This window comes from Eurosta solidaginis, chromosome 3 (genome assembly GCF_040869045.1).
Source record: "Eurosta solidaginis isolate ZX-2024a chromosome 3, ASM4086904v1, whole genome shotgun sequence".
In the NCBI taxonomy this organism is placed as follows: domain Eukaryota; kingdom Metazoa; phylum Arthropoda; class Insecta; order Diptera; family Tephritidae; genus Eurosta; species Eurosta solidaginis.
This window is the reverse complement of record NC_090321.1, coordinates 9,917,407-9,934,264: the sequence shown is the minus strand read 5'-3', so window position 1 is coordinate 9,934,264 and position 16,858 is coordinate 9,917,407. Positions and strand designations below refer to the sequence as shown.

Below are 16,858 nucleotides of genomic sequence, written 5' to 3'. Positions count from 1 at the left end.
CATATAACACAGATTTAAGCCAAACAACATTCTCGATATAGCAAAGTTAGCAAATGTTCCCGATGTAATGTGAAGCAACTGCACTTTACACTTTTGAGACAAGGACTGCTTTGGGTTATATTTGCAAGATATTGACATTAAGACGACGTCGGAGGGTTGACATAATTTCAACGGCTATAACGTCAATTGACCTCATGACCACTCACTTTAAATGGTTATAAAGTCAATTGAACATATGACCATGTTAAATGGTCACAGCGTCAAGTTTCTGCCCTGCTTTTCGGAAATGGTCATGAAGTCAACTATTTTTTCTCAGGTGGCCATACGGTCAATTATTTTGTTTTACATCTGTTTCGTTTCCGCCATATTTTGTTCGGTCGAATGAAAAAAGAATTTATAAATATTTTGGATACAGCGCTCTTCCTCCTGGCTTTGTTCCAAATCTAGTGAAAGGTAGTATAAAAACTGGCTCAATGAGGTCCTTTCTGAGATAGGAACGTCTTAATCAACTAAAAGTTTAGAAAATTTTGGAATAAAAAATTGCGAGAAAGTGAAAAATCGGATCAAAAGCTGAACCGTTGAGGTTTAGCACGAAATTCATAAGAAGAATATATTCAACTAAGCATTTAACCCAACCTTGGGAAGATTTTTGTTTTTGTGCTGATCTTTATATTACTGTATATGGTAATGGCCTCCTTCCCGAAATGGTCTTAAAGTCAAATTAAGTGACACCAATTGGGAAGGAGATCAAGTCAATATCCTGCATCTAACTACCAGCTCCGTTGAGGTCCCTCCTTTTTCTGCTAACAAATATGGTCTTCGACCGAAAAGCTTCTTCTATTAGCATAACATAAACTATGGCGAAGTTTTTGGGACTTTATACATTGCACAATTTTAATGTCAGCGTGAGGCTATCCTTTAAACTTTTTACGAACGGCTTGATCGTAGTTCAGCGTCAGTGGGTGAATGAGCGAAGAATAATCCCGCTATAACCATTCCTGGCGCAGGATGCGAATAAAATTTTATGCAAGCTCGAGGGATAACACAGTTTTTCCTGATTCTGTAAAGTGTGTACCAGATGGTCCTAGTGACGGATTGTGCCAACACTATTAACGAAAAAGCACTACTGATGATTGTAAGACTCCATAAGCCTCCCGCGAGAGTTTCACAACTTGAGACAAAAAAAGGCTGACCTGGTTAGCAACAAAGCCCAATTTTTTCCCCTTATCCATTTTTGACAAAGGACTTATGAACATGATTCGTTGAGAAGCACTTATTGGCATTAGTGATCCTCCGTTGAATTTCTGGGCTGTTGCTGATTGGATATGGTCCAATAGTGATGTGTTGAGCAAGGAGCGAATACGTCGATCCTTTTTGGACTACAGCGAGTACTACGTCTCGTTCACAGTAAAATCCCTTTATTAGTATCTTTATCCAGGCCAGAAATGCCAGAATTTACGACGCGTTTGTTAAGGCAAATTATTTTATGATAATTCTTCGTAAGAATTTGACGCATTGTAAAAAGCTCTTCAGTTGTAGATATGTGAGACCGCGCAACTAAGTTCATTCAATTGGGACTCAGAACTTCAAACAAAATGATAGCTAGAAGTTTATATGCGATATAAGTTAATATGCGACATAATTGATACATCCTTTTGGTTTAATGAATCCTCCTATTTAAACCATTCTCACAACGTCATTGGCAGGTTGCTTGAAAAAAATTCCGCTATCAAGGATAGGAGTATCAGATTCTCTTCCTCGCTATCTTACAAATTAAGATTGTTGATGTATCTTGTTTTAAGTTGAAGGATGGTAAAGCCTCAGCGAATATAGCCACAGGCCATACAGAACTCTCAGATAAAACCCTCAGGCGTACGTTAGTAAACTAAAACCCGCCCAGGAGTTGCAATTAAAGCAATAACCGATAGCTTCTCGATAACAAATCGATACATTTTTGATAAAAAATCGATGTCTACCGCAATTCTCCAGAAAACTGATAAGCCTTTCATAATATACCGCTTATTCACGCTAAATAGCGCATAAAATTTTGATAAAAAATCGGTAGCTTTTCCAAATCAAATCGATAGCTTTTCGTTAACAAATCGATAGCTAGTCGATAAAAAAAATCAGCAACTCATTGATAACCTTTGCACCAGTGCATTTTTTATTTTTTGCCAAGCCTTTTATAGCTGTAGTATTGCGAAAGCCGGTGGTACTCATAATTTCAAAATTTCAGATATTTGAGCTAGCTCCTTTTGATGAAGGTGTGCGATATAACAAACCGATAATTTGTCATTAAGAAATGGATAACTTGCCCATTACCCGTCGATAACAAACCACTAACTCTTCTATAGCAAATTTTTAACATGCCATCCGCTTTCAGTTCCGCTAGTCTTTTCGTCTCCTCTCTTTTACAAAAATTATTTTCCTCCCTTTTTTAGAATATTCTAAGTTAGAGCGTTTTGAGTTGACAGCCGAAATAAGATGATATTCCATGTAGCAGTCGATATAGCGTATCTCTTCCAAAGACGTCACTTACGCCTAGACTCTGGATCCCCCATTAATGTAAACAAGGATGTTTACTGATAAAAAATGTCTTTTGCAAAACGTTATCGCATTTTCCTACATCTCATGAATTTTTTTATAGTTAAGATTTGTGCATGCGAATGACTGGCTTTACCTTCCAAACGCCTCAGTTTTATTAATCGCGTTTTTTCGCAAACTGTGACTCAGCGTTTGGCAAAAATCAATCGCTCATAATTATTTAAGCCTAAAGCACTAAAATTGATCACATAAATTGACCGCAGCTACATAAGTCGTTATAAATTTCCGCATATAGGAGATTAGGGTGGGGAAAAATCTAAAAATTTCAGTTCTTTTAATATTTTGTGGTGCCTCACGGCCACTTAGTTTTTCCATACAAATCGTATCTGGAACTTTTAAGTTTTTTTAAGTTTACCAGCGCTATCATCGTGAGTACCCAAACCACTATCTATACATGGTTAAGTTAAACAGGCTGGTCCGTGAGAACCTCAAATAGACTGAATGAGACCATAGTGTTACCAGTAGTTTGCTCAACGACCATACCCTATCAGAAATCAGGACCTATATTGCAAAATAACTCCGTCCTCTTGGCAATGCTATAAGCTTTATAGAACTTATGCTTATAGCTGTGACACTCCTTGTAGTTGGAGTCTTAGTGTGCGAGAACAGGGCATGAGCACAAAAAAAACCCTATCCTTTTCTCTTCCAACCTGCGCCTTCTACATCTGCTGTCATTGACAAGACCTTACATAAAATAAAATGGCGCCAGAACAAAGTGATGGGAGAAGTTACTTTCGTTAGTCTAAGGTTATAAGACCATGCTTGTCTCAACGCTTTTCCCGCTTGGTTGATCATATGCAGCTCTCGCCTTATCTTAATCTCGCCCAATCTGATAAGAACGTCTACGGTACAAGGTTCGAGCTAGCTCATCCGCTTTTTCATTCCGAACTATTCCCATATGCCCTGGAACCCAATGTAGATGTTTACTTCCCCCTATTCCGATTCTAGATATATACATTTTTATATGAAATCGAACAGTTTATAAAAATGGTCAAACGACTTTTTGGTTTGTTGCCTTATATAGTACTTATTCGAGGATAATATTCAATCTTAACTTGTATATTTGTGATCCTATTCGTTCCGCACGGAAAAACTAAAATCTCGTTGACGCACCTCAAAACATTAAAACAAAAAGCTGAAACTTTTACAAGCTATCTTCTTGGATGTCCTGAGCAGTTTTTCACCATACCGAAAGGAAAAAAAAATAGTTTGCCCCACCCTGATAACATATGATAAATAAATTTTGACTTGAAACATCAATTAAGAATTTTTTAAATTTTTTGTTTTTCATAATATTTCCCATGCCCTCCGAGTGCATTTTTGACATAAAAGCTTCTTAACTAAAATGGACTCGGCTGAGAATATGCCCTTGAGAGTCAATAAGGACGCATAGTCTCAGATACCGGAGTTTGGCTAAAGAGCAAGAATGAGGCCCACGCTACGTTGGAAAAAACTGTTATAGATTGAACAAGTTGCAAGATGGCCAAAACCTTTGACAGCTCGTTTTGAAATTCTTAATGATTGAACCAAGATTGTGCGGTATTTTATATCTTGTGCGTGTTTCACAACCAGGCATCTCTGAAGTATTTTGAAATCCTGGTTGTACTTGCTTACCTTCCAAAACTAAAAAAAAAATCTTCAAAAAAAAAAAAAAAAATACAAAGAGCACCACCAACAATCTTATAAGAGCATCTGAATAATGTAAACCATGCTTTGTTATTACTTATATGTATGTATGTACTTGAATAACAGTATAATGTGTAACACCTTACATGGAATGTTACTTGTTATGCTGTGTCTAAATTATCTCTTAAAGTAGAAAATATCTTTGTAATTATGCATTCCATAGACTTATCATACGCTCTCGCTCTCAACTATCCTACAACAAGAAAAACAATTCTAATTAGATTACAGTTAGACGTTTTACAGTTGCCTTATCTTAGTCATTACATTACAGTTGTTGAATTACAATTTTTATATTTTGTATCTCATAATGAGCATAAGCGACCCCGGAATTACGTCAGGCAATTTTTGCTTGAAACTCTAAAATTTTTGTGACTCATCTATCTTTTAGCGCTCTTACACACAATTGAAACCAGTTGGCTCTCTCTATCTTAAAACTCATACCGCCACACAGCTGATTTGCAGCTGGCTTCCATGTGTTTTTGTTTTTCATTCCCATATCAGTCAGTTAGTCTGCTCGTGGTCTGCACTGAGTGCTAGCCGTATAAAGAAACAAAGTTCACCCAATAATAAAAACTGTTCAGTTCGGAGCTATCATAGTATGCAAATGCAGAGTGTGCTCGTGTCATATTGCGCTGGTTTTTCATGCACGTGCGCTCTCTATTTCTCTCTCTCTGAACCAACCACTTAACTGTATTTATAACACATTCAAATAACACCATCCATCTCTGCTATAAATGGCGCGTATCTTATAGATACTCGCTTGCTCAAATTTTTCTTGTGGATATTCCGTATCTTTATCGAAGTACCTATGTATGTATGTATATATTGAGAGCACAAATACTGCCAAAAAAAAGAAGGTGAAGACGTAAGCAACAACGTTGGCAGCGAATGAGTTTCATGCTCATATTTGTGCATGTGTTGTGTGTCGCTTTTTTGTACACGTTTCTTGGGCAAGTTACTAAGTTTATTTGAAGCCGATAATATTTTTTGCTGAGGGCTTCTTGGTCTAGCGAGGGCCTTTTTGAAAAATAATGCCTTTAAAATTCACGATGTGCACATTTATACATATGTGTGCGCGTGCCTCGCAACTCTTTTGCTAGCTGGTCGTTTTGGATGTTGTGCTGATTCGTTACCAATCGGCTGTCTGTGTGTTAGCCCGCTAAGTATCTACGTAATACAAGAGCTTGAAGCACATTGTTGTACAGCTAACTTTAAGTGCGGAGGATGCAGGGTTAATATATACCACTTCTTGTCAGCGTCTTCTTCGACAATATGCCGACTGCATTTATTTTGTTCACTGCTTGAGTTAACGTCACTGCCACCAGCCATACAACCGGGTTGTATCGGTATCTGCTATTAGCTCAGCTCTTTGCAGCCCCCATTTTAATTCTGCTGCCATTAGCTCTGCCTGAGAGTTTGGTGAGCGCATATGCTCAGCAGTTTTACTTGCGCTAGCATGATTGTTGTTTTCTTGTTGGCTTCTGCTGCTTACTGTTCACAATCCGCCGCGCTGCTGTCGCATATGAATTTAGTCTGTGAACAGGCGCCGAGCACTGCACAGTTTTTTGCGTATTTGTTGCGTTCTTGTCGTGTGAAATTTTTGTATGAATAAGAAAGGAAAAATTCTTAAGCAGCTAAGGAAAAATTAAATTTTCCACAGAAAAAAATAAATTTTTAAAGTAATATTTATTATTTTAACGCTTTCGCAATCCTACGCCGCCATTTGAACCTGCTTTCCCCATTCCCCGCCGCGTTTGCTTTTTAGTTCGAAAAAAAAAACAATTTTTTTGCTGGAAAGAAACTTATTTCGAAGCACCAGCTGGTGTTGCGAGCAAAAATCAAGAAAAAAGTTTATAGGTAGGTAATTTTGGTTTAAAATTTCCCGCAGTTCTCCGCTCGAGTTATTTAAAGTAAACAAAAGCGAAATTTTTTGTGCCGTCGTGTATCGCAAGTGTAAAGTAAATAACGGCAAAGAAAAACGTAAAGATAGGTACAAAATTTTAATTTAGAATAAACAAAAAGTGAAGAGTTGAAACGAATTGGCGCGTATTAAATTGTGTTAAGTAAAAATTTTTGTTAAAAAAAATAACAAAAAATATATTTTATTGTTAATTGTAAGTGGAAAAAAACAACGAATTACTTACGTTTTTGTGCTGTGTGACAACAATATCAATAACAACAACAATAAAAAGCTTTTGGGTTTTCGTCATTATTACTTTCGCAGCGGCCAGCAAAATCCAAATAAAAACCGGCTAAACTGAAATTTTATTTCGGTAATAATCTTTATGCAATGCTAATAAAATAAAACGATTATACAATTTTTGAGTGTTTTTTTTTTTTTTTTATTTCTACTATGAGCATTTTTTTGCCCAAGTATTGTTTTTTGTGTAGTTGGCTATTTTATTGAGCAAATAAAAATGTTTAAAAGGAACTGTTAGAAATTAAAAAACAAATTAAAATTTGTCGAATTTCAAAAAGTTGTTTAATAATGTAAAAAACCCAAATTTTAAAGTTTTTAAATCTGAAAAAAATTTTGTTCGTTTGAACGCCATTTTGGTTTGTAAGCGTTTGGATAGGATAATAATAATAATAATAATAATAAACTTTCAATTTTTTTTTTATAAAATTGCATTAAATTTTTATTTAAGTTAATTTAAGTTTTTAAAACTGAAATTGTTTTTGTGATTCAGTGAAATTATCCTGATGTAGCTTTTAATTTAATTTTTGAATTTTAAATCTTTTGAATAATTTAAAAAGAATTTAAAAACTTGAGCTTAAGATTTTTACAATTTTAGTAATTTGACTAAGAAAAATTAAATTCACTAAAGTCAAAACTCGAAAAGTCTCTGCCTATGAAATTTAAATTTTAAGAATATCCCCAAAAAGTTTTACCTATCATTGCTTTGTTTTTTATTTAATAACTTTTTGTTTCTGATTAAAATTAATTAAAAAAGTTGAAAAAAACTATTCAGATAAGAATAAGATGAATGATTGAAGGACAGTTTTCAAATTCATTGACTTCAAAAAAAAAAAAACTTCAGTAATTTGTAAGAAACGAGAAAAAAAATGTCAAAAATGCAAAATCACTAAAGCTATTTTCAAAGTTAAATTTAAAAAATTTTTTTTGCAATATTAAAAAATACGCAAGTTTGGAAAAAATTTCAAAGAAATTTTGAGAGAAAGTTAAGAAATTAGAGGTAAGGCTAGGTTGAAATGGATGGTGCGTGAGAACCTCAACTAGTTATGTGATTAAATAAGACAACGAAAAAAAATTTTAAATTTAGGGAAATGAAAAAAATACATATCTATGTATATAATTAATTATAGTGTTTTGGCGACCTTTTTGTTTTTAATTTATTTTGATTTGCCGGCTTTAGGTCCTGGGTGAATAAAACCACAAATTATGTTTTTCATACGATATATTTCGGTTACTGTAACTTAAGTAGGTTTACAAGTTTAAGTAGGCTGCAATAGGAAAGAAAAATCTATTCTGGATGTCATGGCAAGTCCCTCAACATGTGCTTTATAGTAATGAATTCGAAAAAAGGCTTACTAGTGATGTAAAAGGGTTCTGGTAATATAGAGACCTTTGAATTATTTAGCGCACAGCTTTATGAATGCAAAGGTCGCTCTAGCACTATTTACATAACTTTCAATAAGAAATTTATAGTCAAGTTCAGGGTCCATGGTTACACCCAAGTCAAAAAAGATTGTGACTTCTTAAATTTTATAGCAACCTACAATATCTCTATAAATGTGCCACGATTTTCGTGTAAATCTTAAAAACGTACTCTTGCTAAGGTTGAGCGACATTGCATTCACAGAGCACCAGTCAACCAGACCATGAAGCTCGGCCTGAGGCATAATCTAACTTCTGTCGTATAAATATTTATCACCAGCTTAACATGGTCGGCGTATATCAACGGCTTGGAAAAATTTACTATACTAGGAAGATAGTAAGTAAACAACAATAATAAAATAGGTAGAAGTTGGCTTCCCTGAGGTACATCAGATAGAATTTTGAAAAAAGTTTGTCGCGCTATTTTTAAATATCACCTTTTGCTTTCTTTCTCTTAAGTAAGAAGATATCCAACTTAAAAAGATTGTTGGGAATACAATGAGGTAAAGTGTTACCATTAGAACTGATAGAGAAACTTTATCAAAAGTTTTGGTAAAGTCTCTGTTAATGACATTGACTTGCAAGTAATTTATGAAACTGGTTGTGACCCATGTTGTTGTAAATTCTTGTAAGCTAGAGACAATAGATTTAACCCTGCAGAATCCATGCTGAAATGGGTGAATATATGATGACGGTGAAAATGCGCACTGTTTTGTTATAACTAATTCAAAAAATTTTTGAATGACACTGAAGTTCGCAATTCTGAAGCACTTCTGATTTTTTCAAATCGATAAAGTTTTTGATTTTAAAATTTCAATCAACGAAAAATATACTGCACAAATTTAAAAATGGAGCCATGTGAATGTAAAAACGATTCGAAGGTTTTTGTGAAACCGGAAAAGGCCACTTAATTTTGAGAAAAAAAGTTGCAAATTTTATTTTAAAAAACGTTTATATTAATTGATAAAAACGCAAACTTATTATACCTCTGGAACACTATGGACTCATTCCTCCTATATGAGGTTCACAGGCGACGGTCCTGTTCGATCTACACAGTTATCTGTTTATTGATTTTGTAATTCAATCAAAAAACCTGATAACTTGAATCCGGCGGATACCTCTAGCATGCTTTAAAAATATTGAAATCATAAAGTATAAAGTAATTTTCAAAAACTATGCTTTATAAACATTTTTAAAAATTTTAAATTCTCAACAAATTTTGCTTGCAATTCATATTTAAGATACACTTGTAGCACTGCAAAATTTTTAAAATTTTAAAAACTATCAAACTTCAAAATTAAAAAAAAACAAATTTTTCAAAATTTATCTATTGTTTTTATACACAATAATAAAAAAGAAATTTTTAGAATAAATATAAAAAAATAAATATTAAGATTGCTTTTATCATATTTTCTTAATTTTGAACTTAAATTTAAAAATTAAAAAAAAAAAAATGTAAATACTAGAAAAGAATACCTTTGAATACAATAAATTAAATATATATGTTAAAAAGTTTATAATTTCAGGTACAATAACTAATTACAGTCGTAAACAAAAGTAAAAGTGAAAACACAGAAGCAAAAAAAAAAATTAACTAACTAAACAGAGCAGCAAGAGTAAGAAGAAGAAGAAAATTAAAAAAAGTATATAAATAAACTGTCCTGAGTGCATAAATATTTGCCGGTGTATCTGTGTGTTTATGTCATAAATTATTTATACAATAAATCCCCGCTTGAAAGCCACAACAACAACAACAATAATAGAAAAAAGTGTGAAAAGTAAACGAAGTGTAATAACAAAAATAATAATAATAATAAGAAAAAAGACGGCATTATTATTATTGCTACAGTTTTTAAAACAAAAAAGCGTGAAGTAAACAAATACAAAAAACACACATTCACAAAGTGTAGTGTAATTTGTTGTTGCTATTTTAACAAGAATCGCAACGTGCTGAGTAAGCAGGCAAAGCAAAGTGAACAAAGTTGTCATCATAAAAATAAATTTAAAACAGAAAAAGTAATGACACAACAAAAGCAGAAAAAAAATTAAAAAACAACAACATTCTAGCAGCCAATGAACCAACAACAGCAACATAATTTCTTTGCTCATGTTTATTTAAGATCTCGCCCACAGCCAGCAAAATTTGTAGGAACAAAAATTTTAATAATAATAAAAAAACAAATCTGATCAGACAGCCAACACGCGGCAGCAGCTGGAAATTTCATAAAGAAATTCATATTCGGTTAACAGTGAGAATAAGGTAAACATTTAATTTAAATTAAGAAAATATAAATAAAATATAAATAAAAAATATTCTTATTTACCCTATTTCTATGGGACAGTCCATCTCGAATGGTTCTAAACAAATTGAGTTGAAGATCATTCTTTTTGGCTAGGCTGTCCATTCAAAAAGTCATTAACTCAACAAACGATTCATGAACAGCAATCCTTAGGTTCTTTTTTTTGAAAATGTGTTCTAATAACTGTTAACGATGGAGAGATTAACTTCGATCAACATATAACTGGTACACCTTGTATTTTTTTCTTCTCTCAGATTAGGCTGTACTGGCAGCTTAATAAGGTCTTCGCATTGACTAGATGTGCCTCGAGTGCTAGCAAAGTTTGACAACCAAAAGAAAGAATAATATGTATGTAAACCCGTTTTGATGCCATAAAACTCGTTTGAACCCACATAGTGCTACATCGGATATGTGTTATAACCAGCCCTATTTGTTCATAAAATCAAGAATATTTGGAATTCCTTTTTCGGGTAATCTACAATTTTTTTCAAAAAAAAGGACTTCCCGTGGATCTAAAACGGAATATCCATATTTTCCGCATACTTGCCTAAGGCCGAATGACCGGTGCAGACCAATAAAACTTAATGTTTGGGTTATGCACGAGACCTACCGAGAATTTTCCTTCTTCTCCTTTTATTGTAGTCAGTTCATGTACCTGTTGAAATTACACAGCCTGTGGTGCTCTTCCTCTTTTGCTGACCTTTATTCATGTAAACGTTTCGATTGATCTCCTTGCTCCCCCAGTGGTATGCATACTTTGGCGCTGCTTATTCCCTCGCCTTCTTCCGCTGAGCCCCTACTCTCAGTTCATCAGCCATTTTAATCCTTCGATTCCCCTAAGTATTTCGCGGAATCCAGATAATGAATATTTCCAGAGTCCAGTCGGTTACCGCAGCTCTAAATAGCTTGCATGCCCCTAAAATCTTTGTGCTAATATATGGTGCAGTAAGCGTCTTTTTGCTGTGTGGCTGTCAAAAATGATAGATCCTTTGCCGTCCTCGAACTGCAGTTAGCGGGAATATTAATCTATTTCGAAATTAAAAATTCCCGGTTCAAGTAAATTAAGAATACTGCTATGACCTTGCTAAGTATACCTCTAGTACCCAGATTTCCTGAGTATCAGTGCGATTTGTGCCGTCGTATATAATATGAGCATGTCAATCGGAGGCAGATTTATGATGGGGTCTAAAGCCGCCGTCGGGCTTCGGTGGCACCAACGCAAACAGAAGCGGTGAGATGGCAGCTCTTCATAAGAGCTTCACACCACGCTATAGAGCAATACGTCAGCACTGGTCACACCACTGCTTCGTACAGCCATTGCACCATCTTTGTCCTAAGGATTTATTTCTTATCGAGCATCGCCTTGCAGGCGTAGAAAACGATGCAGGCCTTTCATACTCGATCTTCGATACACGCTTTCTGTTGAGTTTAAAATTGATTATTAGTCCCAAATACTTGGTACTACTTGATAGGGTTAATTCTGTGGCAATTTGAAGAAACAACCAAATTCGAGCTATGATAATGGCAATACATAGACCTTTATCTGAAAAGCTAGCCACAATGCACCATTGTAACTTCCTATATTTTGTAGCAGCCATTTGGCGCTAAAGCTATGAGTAAGTAACACGGGGAAATCTTTTACGGATTTCTGTTATGAAGGCAGAATATCACTTTTATCCTAATTCGAACTAGGTTGTTTTTTCAAATTGCCACAGAATTGCTGGCCGTTTCAGAGTGGTTTTTGCTCTCTTGTAAAGAGTAGTAGATCTGACCTCTCTACATTTAGCCTAAGTTCACATGGGCCTACTTCCTTAGTTTTGCAAACGTTCTTTCCATTATTTCACTCATCACTGAAGGAAATATACAGGAGATCAGGATGGATGCATTGCAAGCGTATGCCACAATCTTCACACCACTTGTGTCGAGTTTGTTAGAATATCATTGATAGCAATGCGCCGTGAGAGCATCCGACTCTGCCACCTCTTTCGTGGTGCAGTTGCTGCATATTCCAAAAAGTTAAGTTAGCTCTAGCGTTGAATATTTGTTGAGTGAGCTGTTGAACTCTCCGTTTGGATGGTTTCTTTAGTGGAAGAAGGTGTCTCTAGTGATGAGTACACCTACACGCGATGGAAATAATTCTGTTTAGATTGACTCATGTGAATGCAAATACGCACATTTACGTTGACGCAGCACAGAAATAAATATTCTTTCTTTGTTCTTGAGCAATCAACAAAATAAATATTAGCGGTAACAACAACAACAGAACAAACCCTTGAAATATGTAATTATTAGAGTTTTAACGAAATATCAAATAGTATTGAATTTATTATTATTGACACAAGTGGCTATGTAAACAAACAAATATTTATAGAATTGATCGACAAATGCCCCCAAATTCGAGCATCTGCATATTGTGTGTGCGGATTCTTGTGTGAATGCACAACCCTGCAGTTAAACTCACTTGTTGTAAACTGCAGGCGTAGTAGGTTTGTCACTGGCTCACATGCTAGAGGTACTACACCTTTCAAAGTGTACTTCAAATATACAACCATTTTTATACTCAGTTGAGCAGAGCTCACAGAGTATATTAAGTTTGATTGGATAACGGTTGGTTGTACAGGTATAAAGGAATCGAGATAGATATAGACTTCCATATATCAAAATCATCAGGATCGAAAAAAAATTTGATTGAGCCATGTCCGTCCATCCGTCCGTCCGTTAACACGATAACTTGAGTAAATTTTGAGGTATCTTCATGAAATTTGGTATTTTGGTTTCTGAGCACTCATCTCAAATCGCTATTTAAAATGAACGATATCGGACTATTACCACGCCCACTTTTTCGATATCGAAAATTTCAAAAAACCGAAAAAGTGCCACAATTCTTTACAAAAGACAGATAAAGCGACGAAATTTGGTAGATGAGTTGAACTTATGACGCAGAATAGAAAATTAGTAAAATTTTGGACAATGGGCGTGGCACCGCCCACTTTTAAAAGAAGGTAATTTAAAAGTTTTGCAAGCTGAAATTTGGCATTCGTTGAAGATATCATGATGAAATTTGGCAGGAACGTTACTCCTATTACTATATGTACGCTTAATAAAAATTAGCAAAATCGGAGAAAGACCACGCCCACTTTAAAAAAAAAAAATTTTTTTAAAGTAAAATTTTAACAAAAAATTTAATATCTTTACAGTATATAAGTAAATTATGTCAACATTCAACTCCAGTAATGATATGGTGCAACAAAATACAAAAATAAAAGAAAATTTCAAAATGGGCGTGGCTCCGCCCTTTTTCATTTAGTTTGTCTAGGATACTTTTAATGCCATAAGTCGAACAAAAATTTATCAATCTTTTTGAAATTTGGTAGGGGCATAGATTTTATGACGCTAACTGGTTTCTGTGAAAATGGGCGAAATCGGTTGAAGCCACGCCCAGTTTTTATACACAGTCGTCCGTCTGTCCTTCCGCATGGCCCTTAATACGATAACTTGAGCAAAATCGACATATCTTTACTGAACTTAATTCACGTACTTACCTGAACTCACTTTATCTTGGTATAAAAAATGAACGAAATCCGACTATGACCACGCCCACTGTTTCGATATCGAAAATTACGAAAAATACCATAATTCTATACCAAATACGAAAAAAGGGATGAAACATGGTAATTGGATTGGTTTATTGACGCGAAATATAACTATAGAAAAAACTTTGTAAAATGGTTGTGACACCTACCATATTAAGTAGAAGAAAATGAAAAAATTCTGCAGTGCGAAATAAAAAGCCCTTGGAATCTTGGCAGGTATTACATATATAAATAAGTTAGCGGTATCCAACAGATGATGTTCTGGGTCACCCTTGTCCACATTTTGGTCGATATCTGGAAAACGCCTTCACATATACAACTACCACCACTCCCTTTTAAAACTCTCATTAATACCTTTAATTTGATACCAATATCGTACAAACACATTCTAGAGTCACCCCTGGTCCACCTTTATGGCGATATCTCGAAAAGGCGTCCACCTATAGAACTAAGCCCCACGCCCTTTCAAAATACTCATTAACACCTTTCATTTGATACCCATATCGTACAAACATATTTTAGAGTCTCCCCTGGTCCACCTTTATGGCGATATCTCGAAAAGGTGTCCACCTATAGAACGAAGACCCACTCCCTTTTAAACATACTCATTAACACCTTTAATTTGATACCCATATAGTACAAACAAAGTCTAAGTTGCAATACCTCCAAAAGGCGTCCACCTATAGAACTAAGGCCCACTCCCTTTGAAAGTATTCATTAACACCTTTCTTTTGATACCCATATTGTACAAACGCATTCTAGAGTCACCCCGGGTCCACCTTTATGGCGATATCTCGACCACCACTCCCTTTTAAAACCCTCTTTAATACCTTTAATTTTATAACCATATCGTACAAACAAATTCTAGGGTCACCCCTGGTCCACCTTTATGGCGATATCTCGAAAGGCGTCCACCTATAGAACTAAGCCCCACGCTCTTTCAAAATACTCATTAACACCTTTCATTTGATACCCATATCGTACAAACATATTTTAGAGTCTCCCCTGGTCCACCTTTATGGCGATATCTCGAAAAGGCGTCCACCTATAGAACGAAGACCCACTCCCTTTTAAACATACTCATTAACACCTTTCATTTGATACCCATATCGTGTAAACAAATTCTAGAGTCAACCCTGATCCACCTTTATGGCGATATCCCTAAATGGCGTCAACCTATAGAACTATGACCCACTCCCTCGTAAAATACTCTTTAGTGCCTTTCATTTGATAGACATGTCATACAAACACATTCCAGGGTTTCCCTCTGTTCATTTTCCTACATGGTTATTTTCCCTTATGTTTTCACCATAGCTCTCAACTGAGTATGTAATGTTCGGTTACACCCGAACTTAACCTTCTTTACTTGTTTATTCTATTATTGCTCTGTTGAAAAAAAAAAACTCGCTTGAATTAACCAAAATGCGATGTTAATTCAAGAACAACAAACCCGATTTGTTAAATTCTTTCGGTGTATTCTGACTTGGTGAAACCTTGTCTCTGTTTTGTCTAGACTAGTGATGGACGATACAGCGATTTTGAACTATCAGTGAAAATAGTGATGGTGACTTTTGGATTGCGGCTATTTTTTACAGCTATGGTGATCGCTTTAAATTATTTTTAACTATCGAGTGTGCAATTTGTATTCTTTGTTATAAAAATGGAATGTTTAAGTTTGTTTTCGGAATAGATTCGATATTATACATTAATTTAGTTTAGTATACAGAATATATGAACCAAAATTGCAATAAAAAGAAAAAAATATGTGCCTTTGTATGTAAGTATGTACCTTTTATTGTAAACTCATGTAATGAATTCTATTTTTCTGAGATATTATGCAGGAATTATCGTCCTTAATATTACTTGCCGACTAAATAATTCATATGCAGGATTTAACGCTTTTACAACGTACGAAATCCTCTGTCTTCAACTATGCTGAAAGGCTGCAAATCGCTTATGAAAAGCATGGATTCGTCTATTTCCTTTTTAGCTTTTGCAAAAATCGTTATATTATTTAGAGATGACGTTATTTTTGTTTGCTGCAAGGTGGTTTTGAAAACATGTTAAGTGGCTTCAACTTAGATTCTATTTTGTAAAAAAAGGAGTTTACCACGTTGCACACCTGCTTCGATAACTATTTCGAGCTGAATTTCTTTCTGTGAGGACGGTTGAAGTTGCCTTGCATATGTTTTTTTAAATCATTGTGGGATGTTTTGTACCATATATTTCTTTTGCAAATATTACATTTTGCATGCGTTTCATTTATGGGTTCGTAAATTGCCACATTTCACTTTTTCTTTACTATAGTTTGCTGCCATCTTTCAGTCGGTATTATATCGGATTTTTAATAAATTAATACAACCCAATTTTCGCAGCCAACAAGATCAAAACATCGTTTATAAAAATCTCAATTCAAAATAATGTCGCGTGAAAAAGCAAACTAGCTAAAAATAAACACAACCGAGAGCTGCAGAGCTGATTTTCATTCTTCATGAAGAAATATCGCCATAGTCGCTGTTGGCGAAATGCTGCCAAAGGTGATTGTCATTCAAGAAACGAAATAATTTCATGCTAAAGGAAAATCGCCAATCACTGATATATTTGAATAGCAATAGCTATCACTATTAGCGATTTTTTATTCGCGACGATGCAATCACCGATATTGAAATATCGCCCATCACTAGTCTAGACTATGATCATCTTAAACTATTAGTGGTATAAAAGTTTCAAGTCAAGACGTTTTATGACCTGTACAATTAAAGTTAAAAAATGGTGCTAAAGAAGTGTTTTTTTTTATTTCTTTCCTTGTTTCACCGTTTATCCATTGATATGAAGTGTTTTTTCAACAGTGAACGGAAAGAGAAAAAACGTTAGTTTATAAAAATTCCAATATGACCATATCATATTGCGAGTCTCTAGAAAATTCCTGCTTATTCCGCACCTTCTGTTTTCGTAGGAATCGCTGAATTGCCAAACAAATAACTCAAATATTGAGTATAGCAAAATGTTCTTTATTTACAATACTACTATGGCAATAGCACTTCACAATAAAATTA

General features: G+C 34.7%; 1 protein-coding gene across 49 annotated transcripts in view; it reads left to right on the top strand.

The window, feature by feature from the left end:
* Positions 1–5,691: 5,691 nt before the first annotated feature.
* Positions 5,692–16,858, top strand: part of mbl (muscleblind) — a 453,871-nt gene continuing 442,704 nt past the window's right edge. For 6 of the 49 annotated variants that reach the window (XM_067770697.1, XM_067770695.1, XM_067770696.1 and 3 more), the window contains exons 1-2: positions 5,765–6,563; positions 9,436–10,169. The gene's annotated coding sequence lies outside the window, so the exon portion shown is untranslated. Of the gene's footprint in view, positions 6,564–9,422; positions 10,170–16,858 lie in introns of all 49 variants that reach the window. The other 43 variants (XM_067770693.1, XM_067770689.1, XM_067770690.1 and 40 more) reach the window with 33 other exon arrangements.